Raw genomic sequence first — 11,880 nt, 5'->3', positions numbered from 1 at the left:
ATAATATATCTGAAGATTTGGGAATTGAGACCATGAAAATTAGGATGCTTGGCTGTAATGTCAGAATTACAAAAGCGGTTTGAAATTCACTTCGAGTTTATCAATTGAACAAAAATTGTGTCATAGGAGCAAAAGGTTAAAAATTACTCTTTTTTTTTTTTTTTTCAACGTTTATTTATTTTTGGGACAGAGAGAGACAGAGCATGAACGGGGGAGGGGCAGAGAGAGAGGGAGACACAGAATCGGAAACAGGCTCCAGGCTCTGAGCCATCAGCCCAGAGCCCGACGCGGGGCTCGAACTCACGGACCGCGAGATCGTGACCTGGCTGAAGGCGGAGGCTTAACCGACTGCGCCACCCAGGCGCACCAAAAATTACTCTTTTTTAAAAAGAGATTTTACTTTAAACTATCCATTAATTTAAATATCGATGATAGGGATGCCTCGGTGGCTCAGTCGGTTAAGTGTACGACTTTTGATTTCGGTTCAGGTCATGATCCAAGGTCATGAGATCGAGCCCCCCAGCAGGCTCCATGCGAGGAGCCTGCTTAAGATTTTCTCTCTCTCTCTCTCTCTCTCTCTGCTAAATATAACATATATAATATAATATATAATAAATATATCAATGATATATTTAGCTTAATAGAAAGCTTTACTAAGTATATGGGACAATTTATGTTCCCAAATTAAAAACTAAATGCTCCCAAATTAAAAAAGTTTAAATATATAAAACTAAAGAAAAATTGAAATTTTATAGAAATAAAGAGTATACCCTTCTATTATTTTTAAAAAAATTTTTAATGTTTACTTATCTTTGAGAGAGAGAGACAGAGTACAAGTGAGGGAGAGATAGAGAGAGAGAGAGGGACACAGAATCCAAAGCAGGCTCCAGGCTCTGAGCTGTCAGCATAGAGCCCGTTGCAGGGCTCAAACCCACGAACTGTGAGATCATGACCTGAGCTGAATTCAGACGCTTAACCAATTGAGCCACCCAGGCGCCCCACAAGTATACCCTTTTAAATAAGATAAAGTACTGATTCGAAAGGAAAATATATTCAATTGGTAAATTATCAGAAATATATTTGTTATTTAATGACAAAAGTAAAAAGTAATAATTCTTAAATTTCTTTTTTCTTTAATAAATTGTGTTCTTTAATTTATTAAATAATTAATGGTGCTTTGGCCATTATTTGACCAAAAATAGTGTTTATGAAGCCCCATGGATTGAAAGTAAATGAAGATTAATAAATGACTTTTAAAATTAAATACATTATAGTAAATAATTTTGTCTTATTTAATAGAAATTAAATACATAAAATCCCAAATATTTTAAAGGCCAAAAAATTCCAGCAGAAGCTGAGAGGTGAGTCAGCACTGTGAACAGTGTTTTGGACATTAAGAGACATGCATTTAACCAAACCACTCACTGACCACCAAGGAATGGTAAATCATTTAAAGACTGGTACAATTCAGGTGTTAGATTATAGTTCAGAGAGAGCATCATTTAATTAGGATGTCTATGTTTTACAAAACTGTACCGACAATTTCTAAAAATCAACAAATGGTTTGGAACTTATTAGAATGATCTATCTGAGGGATGCCTGGGTGGCTCAGTCAGTTGAGCATCCGACTCTGGCTCATGTCATGATCTCGTGGTTTGTGGGTTTGAGCCCCGCATCGGGCTCTGTACTGACAGCTCGGAGCCTGGAGCCTGCTTCAGATTCTGTGTCTCCCTCTCTCTCTGACCCTCCCCTATTTGTGCTCTGTGTCTCTCAAAAATAAAGAAACATTAAAAAAAATTTTAGAATGATCTGATTAAAAAAATTAACTATAACCTTTATTAATTGGCAATTTTATGATATATCTTAGTTTCTTAGAAAGCAAAAGAGACTAAATTCTAACTAATGAATGTATTAGTTTATATCACTAGCTCCTTGTTAAATATTTTAAATGTTGCCCATGGGTTTGGTAAAGTTTCTTATCTAATCGTGTTGGCAAGCACTTATATAATGAAGTTAAGTAACATTGATGGTTGAGGGTCTTGTCTTCTTTCTGATTTTAATTACAATGTTTCTAGACATTTGATTTGATGTAGGTTAAAACACATAAAATTGTGTAACTATTATCTTTGGTATGTAAAGAGCTTAATATGGTTTCCCATTTTTGACATTAATATGATTAGTTATAATAGTGGACTTTTAATATTGAATTGACCTTCTATTCTCATAATGAGCCCTATTTGGTGGTGGTGTATGATTTTTTAATGTACATCTGGATCCAATCATTCTTTTATTTTTTTAAAGAAATTTTATATCCATAACCCAAAGCATGACTCGTTATTAGTTTTCTTTTCTGTGTGTGTATATAAGTGTTATCAGACCTGAGTTTGAGAGATCTACTGATGAAATAATATAGATTTAATGCCTTTTGGTACAATTCTCTGACAACCATCTTGAATCCCGCGATGATTTATAGTCTATACACATTCTCTATTTCTTTTTGAGTCCATTGTGGGAATATATATGCTCATAAAATAATCTAGTTCATTCAAATTTTTAATTTTGGAGGGCACCTGGATGTCTCCATCAGTTAAGCCACTGACTCTTGATTTTGGCTCAGGTCATGATTTCACGGTTGTGAGATTGAGCCCCACATCAGGCTCCATGCTGAGCATGGGGCCTGCTTGGGATTCCCCCCCACCCCTTAAAAAAAATTTTTTTAAGGCTTTTGGAGCATAGAGCATTTTTGTAATTTCTATGTAATATGTGCTTACAAATAACATTTTTCTGTCTAGATCTTTGGTTAAAACTCCTTCATTATTCCCAACGTTATAAATTTTTGTATTGAGATATAATTCACATATCATAAAATCCACTCTTTTAAAGTGAACCATTCACTGATTTTTAATATATTTACAGGTTTTACAACCATCACCACTGTCTAACTCCAAAATATTTTCATCACTCCAAGAAGAGATCTGGCACCCATTAAGCTGTCACTCCGTCCCCTCCCTCTCAGCCCCTGGCAACACTGATATACTTTCTGTCTCTATGAATTTGTCTCATCTGGACATTTCATATAAATGGGATCACACAATATGCAGCCTTTCATGTCTGGCTTCTTTCATTTAGCACAATATTTTCAAGATTCATCCACACTATAAAATGTATCAGTATTTCATTTCTTTTCATGGCTGAATAATATTCACCCTTGATGAGTGTTTGGGTTGTTTCCATTTTCTGGCTATTATGAATAATGCTGAATATTCAGGTACAGGTTTTTGTATGAACACGTATTTTCAATTCTCTTGGGCATATACCTAGAGGTGGAATTGCTGGGTCATAGGGTAACTCTATGTTTATCCTTCTGAGGAACTACTGAACAGGTTTTCAAAACGGCTTTACTATTATACATTACTTCTAGCAGTGTGTGTGAGAGAGTTCCAACTTCTCCACATCCTTGCTAACAGCTTTTATTGTCTATCTTCTAAATTATGATCATCCTAGTGGGTGTGGAGTGGTATCTCATTGTGGTTTTTATTTACATTTCCATAAGGCATATATATCCTTTGCCTATTGGGTTATCGTAAATTATTTGTCTTTTTATTGTTAAGTTGTAGAAGGTCTTTATATATTCTGGATACAAGTCAGTTATCAGATATATGATTCTCATATAATTTGAAAATATGTTCTTCCATCTTATGGATTGCCTTTTCAGCTTTTTAAATTTCTTTTTAAAACATTTTTATTTAAATTCTAGTTAGTTAACATATACTGTAATAGTGGTTTCAGGAGTAGAATTCAGTGATTCATCACTTATATACAACACCCAGTGCTCATCACAAGCGCCCTCCTTAATACCCATCACCCATCTAGCCCATCCCCCACCCACCTCCCTCCATCAACCCTGTTTGTCCTCTATCATCAAGAGTCTCTTATGATTTGTTTCCCTCTCTTTCCTTCCCACTTCCCATATGTTCATCTGTTTTGTTTCTTAAATTCCACATAGGAGTGCAATCATATGATATTTGTCTTTCTCTAACTGACTTATTTTGCTTAGCATAATGCACTGTAGCTCCATCCACATCATTGCAAATGGCAAGGTGTCATTCTTTTTGATGGCTGAGTAATAGTCAATTATGTGTATGTATTTATTATTATATTCCATTGTGTGTGTATATGTATGTATATATGTATATGTTTATATATATGTATATAACATACACGTGTATATATATCATATATATATGATATGTATATTTATCCATTCATCAGTTGAAGGACACTTGGGTTCTTTCCATGGTTTGGTTATTGTTGACAATGCTTTGATTTCTTGATAGTCTCTTTTATTTTTATTATTTTTTAATGTTTATTTTTGAGAGCAAGAGACAGAGTGTCAGCAGGGGAGGGGCAGAGAGAGACACACACACAGAATCTGAAGCAGGTTCCAGGCTCTGAGCTGTCAGCACAGAGCCTGATGCAGGGCTTGAACTCATGAACCTCAAGATCATGACCTGAGCCAAAGTCAGACGCTCAACCGACTGAGCCACGCAGGTGCCCTGATAGTCTCTTTTAAAGCATTCAAGTTTAAAAAAAAAATTTTGGAACATGAAATTTATTCCTATCATGTTTTCACCATCAAAACGCATGATCTTGGTCTTTCCTTCTTGCCTTTGTATAAGGCCAAGAGAGACACTGGCTACTTTGACAACCTTAAAGTGAACTCCAGGAACATCACCAACAGCATGGCCTCTGCGATCAAATCCAGCAAACAGAACTTCATGATTCTCCTCAATAAAATTCAAACAACCATAATTGGGTACAAAGGCTGTGATTTTTTTTCCCCATTCTTGATCAGCTGGACCTTAACACACTTCCTGATGGCAGAATTTGGCTGTATGGCTCCCATCTCTACTTGCCCAGCCCAATTCCCTTGGTATGAAAAGTGCCTCCAAGAGGGTTGGCTTCCAGGGCTGCACCCAACTGGGCTTTCTCGTACTATTCATCATGCCACTTCTAGTCTCGTCAGTGGCTACAGAACTTCCTGGCAGTATGAATACCTGGCCACTTGCCCATGCTGCCGGCACCATGTGTCTGAGCGAAAGAGGAAGTTTTAGGTTTGGGGAAAATTCAATTTATCTCTTTCCCCCTTTTGGTTGCTTGAGCTTTAGATGTTATATCAAAGAAAATAATGTGTAATTAAAAATCAAAATTAAAATTTAGTTTTCTTCTAAGGGTTTTATAATTTTAGTCTGTGTTTTACCTTTGATCCACTTTCAGTTAATTTTCCTATATGGTGTGAAGTAAGAGTCCAACTTTATTCTTTTTTTTTTTTTGTATTTTTTCTAATTTATTTATTTAAATTCAAGTTAGTTAACACACAGCGTAGTATCGATTTCAGGAGTCGAACCCAGTGATGCATCACTTCCATCCCACTGCTCATCCCAACAAGTGTCCTCCTTAATGCCCCTCGCCCATTTAGCCCGTTTGTCCAACTTTATTCTTATGCATGTGGATAGTCAGTTATTCCTGCACCATTTATTGAGAAGACTATTCTTTCCTTATTGAAGTTTCTTGGCACCCTTATTGGAAATTAATTGACTGACCATAGATACATGGCTTTACTTACTTCTGGACTCTCAATTCTATGCCATTGATCTACATGTCTCTTCTTATGCCTTTACAACACTGTCTTGATTACTGCAGCTTTGTACTAAGTTTTAAGTTTTTTTTTCAACGTTTATTTATTTTTGGGACAGACAGAGACAGAGCATGAACGGGGGAGGGGCAGAGAGAGAGGGAGACACAGAATCGGAAACAGGCTCCAGGCTCTGAGCCATCAGCCCAGAGCCCGACGTGGGGCTCGAACTCACAGACCGCGAGATCGTGACCTGGCTGAAGTCGGACGCTTAACCGACTGCGCCACCCAGGCACCCCCGTGCTAAGTTTTAAAATTGGGAAGTTGGTGGGTGCCTGGGTGGCGCAGTCAGTTAAGTGTCCAACTTCTGCTCAGGTCATGATCTCACAGTTCGTGAATTCTAGCCCACTTTGGGTTCTGTACTGACAGCTCAGAGCCTGGAGCCTGCTTCAGATTCTGTGTCTCCCTCTCTCTTTCTCTGTCCCTCACCCACTCACGCTCTATCTCTCGCTCAAAAATAAATAAACATTAAAAACCTTTTTAAATTGGGACATTGGACTGTTCTAACTTTTTCTTTTTCAAGGTTGTTTTGGCTATTCTTACTCCCTTGTACTCTCATGTGAGTTTTAGGATAAGTTTGTGGATTTCTGAAGAAAAAAAAGCTGAAATTTTAATGTAATTTCAGAGATTTTGCAAAGCCCAATGCATATCTCATTCCCCAGATTCTTTTTTTTTTTTTTAAGTTTATTTATTTATTTATTTTTGAGAGAGAGCGAGAGAGAGCACACAAACAGGGCAGGGGCAAAGAGAGACGGAGAGAGAGAATCCCAAGCAGGCTCCATGCTGTGAGCACAGAGCCCAATGTGGGGCTCAATCCCACAACGGTGAGTTGGACGCTCAACCAACCAAGCCACCCAGGTGCTCCCCCAGATTCTTTCATCAAGCTTTTTTGTTTTGTCTATTGTTTGGTCCAACTAGTTTCTACCATCTCAGGGAGTCAGGAAGTTAAACAATTGCTGGTAATAGTTTTAGACAAACACCTCTAGGGAAGAGGTTTCTTGCACTGGGCAAGCACTCAACCAGGTCAAATGAAGATAGCATTGAACATGGAGTCTTCCAAGGATGCACAAGATAGGTCAGATCATGAAAAGTGATGGGAAATAAAACTTTGAAGGAGGTACAGTACTGTTCTGCTCAGTCTATTAGCCACCAGGCTACTGTTTTTCACCCCAAAGGCAGACTGTTAGTTTTCAAGTATACTGAAGATCTGGAGAATGGTAGATTGGATTAAATCAATTAAAATATCACAAAGTTTTATGTTCTTACTGAGATTCAGCTGTTTTCCTTGAACAAACACTTCCCACATAACTTCAAGCCTCTGGTAAATTTCCAGAGTTCTGAAAATGTTGATTTTTGACCACTTTTGCCAGTTTTCTCATTGTTTTTATGAAGGAGGGAATTTCTGAATGGCCTTGCCTTGCCATTTTCACTGATGTAACCCAAATATGTTAATTTAGTTTTTCTTTCTTATCCCTCTCTATTTATTAATTTTGCCAGAATTCTGTCTTATTGTTACTATTTTTTAAAACAAAATGTAGGCTTAATTTTTCCTTTCCTTTTTTTTCAATTCATCAACTTTAACCTTATTCATTATTTTTCTTTAGGAAAGTCTAGTAAAATTTCCTTTTCTACTTCTTGAAATGAATGTTTAGTTCATTTATTTCTAGTCTTCTTTGTTTCACAGTAAATAACATTAAAAATTATGAATTATCCTCTGAGCATTACCTTAGCATCTCATAAGTTTGATACAGTGTTATCATAATTATTTTCCAGCCTATAGTTGCAATCTTATTTTGTTTTTGACTTAAGCTTTATTTATGAGGGCATTTTTAATTTTCCAAGTGATGTTTATTTATTATTTTGCAATCCATTTCTTATTTTATTGCATTTCAGTATGTGAACATATCAATGAAATCCTCCTTCTATTGGATTAATTTTTTTCTTGGTAACCTATGAGATCATCAATTTAAAAGCTGTTCTGAGAATAATATATGCATAGAATATTCTATTCATTTTTCTCTCATCTATCATAATTAAATATATTATTCACTTCCTCTATTTCCTTCTTGGATCTATCAAAGGCTGAGAATTGTTTCTTTTAAGTCAATTTTATTGATTTAAACAAAACCTAATTGTGTATAAAATAAAAACATACATTAAAATGTACTCATTTTAAGTGTGCATTTTGTTTAGTGTGACCCATGCTCCAGTCAAGATAGAGAACATCTCCACCATTCCAAAAAGTTCCCTTGTGGCCTTCCCAATCCAACCTCTTCCCTCTCCCCTCAATGTTGATCCAAAACAGCAACTCTTCTGTTTCCTGTTACCAGGAATTGGGTTTGCCTCTTTAGAATTTCATATAAAGGGACTAATAGATATTATACTCTTTTGTGTCTGATTTCTTGGTTTGCATAATAGTTTGAGATTCATCCAAGTAGTTGCTAGTGTCACTAGTTCATTCCTCTTTGTTACTGAGTTGTGCTTCATTGTATGGATATACCACAATTTGGTTATCCACTCACCAGTTAGTGGGCATTGGGATTTTTTCCAGTTTGGGCTACAACGATTAAAGCTGCTATAAATATTTGTGTACAAGTCTTCATGTGACCTATAGTTTCATTTCTCTGGGTTGTATTCTAAGTGTACATGTAACTTTGTAAGAAACTACTAAACTTTTTTTCTGTGGTGGCCATGCAATTTACATTCTCATCAGCAACATAGGAGTTTCAGTGGTTCCACATTCTCGCTGATATCAGTGTTTTAAATTCTGGCCACTAGAATACTACTTGGCAATGAGAAAGAATGAAATCATGCCATTTGCAGCAACGTGGATGGAACTGGAAGGTATTATGCTAAGCGAAATAAGTCAGTCAGAGAGAGACAGATATCATACGTTTTCACTCATGTGGAACTTTAGAAACTTAACAGAAGACTGTGGGGAATGCAAGGGGAAAAAATAGTTACAAACAGAGAGGGAGAGAAGCAAATCATAAGAGACTTTTAGCTGCAGAGAACAAACTGAGGGTTGTTGGGGGTTGGGGAAGAGGGGAAAATGGGAGATGGGCGTTGAGGAGGGCATTTGTTGAGATGAGCACTGGGTGTTGTATGTAAGTGATGAACCATGGGAATCTACCCCCAAAATCAAGAGCTCACTGTACACACTGTATGTTAGGCAATTTGACAATAAATTATATTAAAATAAATAAATAGATAGATAAATAATAAATCAAAAAAAAGAGAGAAAAAGACATGATTCACAATAGTAACAAAATCTATAACATAACCAGGAAATAAGCTAATAAAGAAGGCACATTCTTCTAAAGGCAAAAAAAAGAAAAAGAAAAAATTTGGCCATTAAAGTGAATGTGTAATGATATCTCATTGAGGTTTTGATTTCCATTTCCCAGATGATTGATGATACTTCTGTATTGTCACTTTACATCATCTTTTGTGAAATTATCTGTTTCAATTTTTGCCAATTTTAACAGTTGGGTTGTTTTCCTTCTTATATTTGAGCTGTTAGAATTCTTTATATATTCTTTTTTCTTTTTTTTTTAAGTAGGCTTCACATTCAACATGGGACTTGAACTCATGGCCCTGAGATTACGAGTCACATTCTCCACTGATTGAGCCAGCTAGGCACTCCACTTTATATATTCTTGATACAAGTTTCTTGTCTGATTTAGGTCTTGATTACTGTGTATCTTAAAATTCAATAGATTGATTCCTTCCACCTCCTTTTTTTCAAAATTGTTTCAGCTATTGTAGTTTTTTTGCCTCTTCATATAATTTTTAAAAACTCTTGTATATATCTACAAAAAATCTTGTTGAGATTTTGATAGAAATTGCATTAAATCTGCTTATCAATTTTGGGGACAATTGATATTTTACTATGTTGACTCTTCCAAAACATGAGCATAATAGGTCTCTCTATTTATTTAGAACTTCTTTGATTTCTTTCATTAGCATTTTATAGTTTCCAGGATACAAGTCTTGTATATGTTTTTTAGATTTACACTTAAGTTTTTTATTTTATTTTGAGCAATTGTTTTTTTGTTTTTTTTTTTAAATTTTTTTTCAACATTTTTTGTTTTGTTTTGTTTTTATTTTTGGGACAGAGAGAGACAGAGCATGAACGGGGGAGGGGCAGAGAGAGAGGGAGACACAGAATCGGAAACAGGCTCCAGGCTCCGAGCCATCAGCCCAGAGCCTGACGCGGGGCTCGAACTCACAGACCGCGAGATCGTGACCTGGCTGAAGTCGGAGGCTTAACCGACTGCGCCACCCAGGCGCCCCTATTTTGAGCAATTGTAAGTGGTATTGCATTTACAATTTTTGTGCCATGTTTATTGGTATATATTTAGAAATGCAACTGATTAATAATTTTTTTTTATCTTAGAACCTGTGACCTTGCTGAACTCACTTATTAGTTATAGGATGTTTTTGTAGATTCCTTGGGATTTTCTACATAAACAATTATGTCATCTGTAATGAGGGACAGTTTTATTTCTTTCTTTCTGAGTGATAGCCTTTGTATTTTTTCTTGTCTTATTGCACTGGCTGGGCCTTCCAGCACTAAGCTGAATAAGAGTGACATAGCAGACATCCTTCTCTTTTCCCCAGACTTAGGCAAAAAGTATTCATTCTTTTACCATCAAGTATAATGTTAGCAGCAGATTTTTTGTATATGTGCTATATCAACCTGAGGAAGTTCCCTGTATTCCTATTTTTCTTAAAGTTTTAATCATGGATTGGTGTTGGATTTTGTCAAATACTTTTTCTGCATCACTTGATATGATCATGTGATTTTTTTCTTTAGCCCATAAATATGGTAGATCACATTGATTGACTTTTATTTATTTTTTATTTTTTAATGTTTATTTATTGGGGGGGGAGAGAGAGAGAGAGAGGGAGAGAATGAGTGGGGGAGGGGCAAAGAGAGGGAGACACAGAATCCGAAGCAGGCTCCAGGCTCAGAGCTCTCAGCACAGAGCCTGACATGGGGCTTGAACCCAGGAACTGTGAGATCATGACCTGTGCTTAAGTCAGAGGCTTAACTGACTAAGCCACCCAGGTGCCCCTTGATTGACTTTTAAATATTGCACCACCCGTTTTTTTTTTTTTTAATTTTAACCATGTTTATTTTTTTAATTTACACCCAAGTTAGTTAGCATATAGTGCAACAATGATTTCAGGAGTAGATTCCTTAATGCCCCTTACCCATTTAGCCCATCCCCCACTCCCACAACCCCTCCAGTAAACCTCTGTTTGTTCTCCATTTTCAAGAGTCTGTTATATTTTGTCCCCCTCCATGTTTTTATATTATTTTTGCTTCCCTTCCCTTATGTTCATCTGTTTTGTATCTTAAAGTCCTCATATGAGTGAAGTCATATGATATTTGTCTTTCTCTGACTAATTTCGCTTAGCATGATACCCTCTAGTTCCATCCACGTAGTTGCAAATGGCAAGATTTCATTCTTTTTGATTGCCGAATAATACTCCACTGTATGGGGCGCCTGGGTGGCGCAGTCGGTTAAGCCTCCAACTTCAGCCAGGTCACGATCTCGCGGTCCGTGAGTTCGAGCCCCGCGTCGGGCTCTGGGCTGATGGCTCAGAGCCTGGAGCCTGTTTCCGATTCTGTGTCTCCCTCTCTCTCTGCCCCTCCCCCGTTCATGCTTTGTCTCTCTCTGTCGCAAAAATAAATAAACGTTGAAAAAAAAAATTTTTTTTTAAAAAATACTCCACTGTACATATATACCACACCTTTATCCATTCATCCATCAATAGACATTTGGTGCATCAGTCTTTATTTTAAAAACAAACTCCTCCTGATCATGGTGAATAATTCTTTTAATACATTGCTAAATTCTATTTGTTTTTTTTTTTAATTTTTTTTAACGTTTATTTATTTTTGAGACAGAGAGAGACAGAGCATGAACGGGAGAGGGTCAGAGAGAGAGGGAGACACAGAATCGGAAACAGGCTCCAGGCTCTGAGCTGTCAGCACACAGCCCAACGCGGGGCTCGAACTCACGGACCACGAGATCATGACCTGAGCCGAAGTCAGACGCCCAACCGACTGAGCCACCCAGGTGCCCCAATTCTATTTGTTAATATATGTTAAGGGATTTTATAATTCTGTATGATGACTGATATCAGTCTGTAGTTTTCTTTCTTTTTTTATT

At 36.7% G+C, this 11,880-nt stretch overlaps 1 pseudogene; it reads right to left on the bottom strand.

The window, feature by feature from the left end:
- Nucleotides 1-4,621: 4,621 nt before the first annotated feature.
- Nucleotides 4,622-5,073, bottom strand: LOC124524541 (40S ribosomal protein S23-like; annotated as a pseudogene).
- Nucleotides 5,074-11,880: the final 6,807 nt, after the last annotated feature.

This window comes from Lynx rufus, unplaced genomic scaffold, assembly GCF_022079265.1.
Source record: "Lynx rufus isolate CCGP_SWC_20201006 ecotype Redwood Valley unplaced genomic scaffold, mLynRuf1.p SCAF_10, whole genome shotgun sequence".
Taxonomy (NCBI): Eukaryota; Metazoa; Chordata; class Mammalia; order Carnivora; family Felidae; genus Lynx; species Lynx rufus.
The sequence above is the reverse complement of the archived record's forward strand: the minus strand, read 5'-3'. Positions and strand labels throughout refer to the sequence as shown.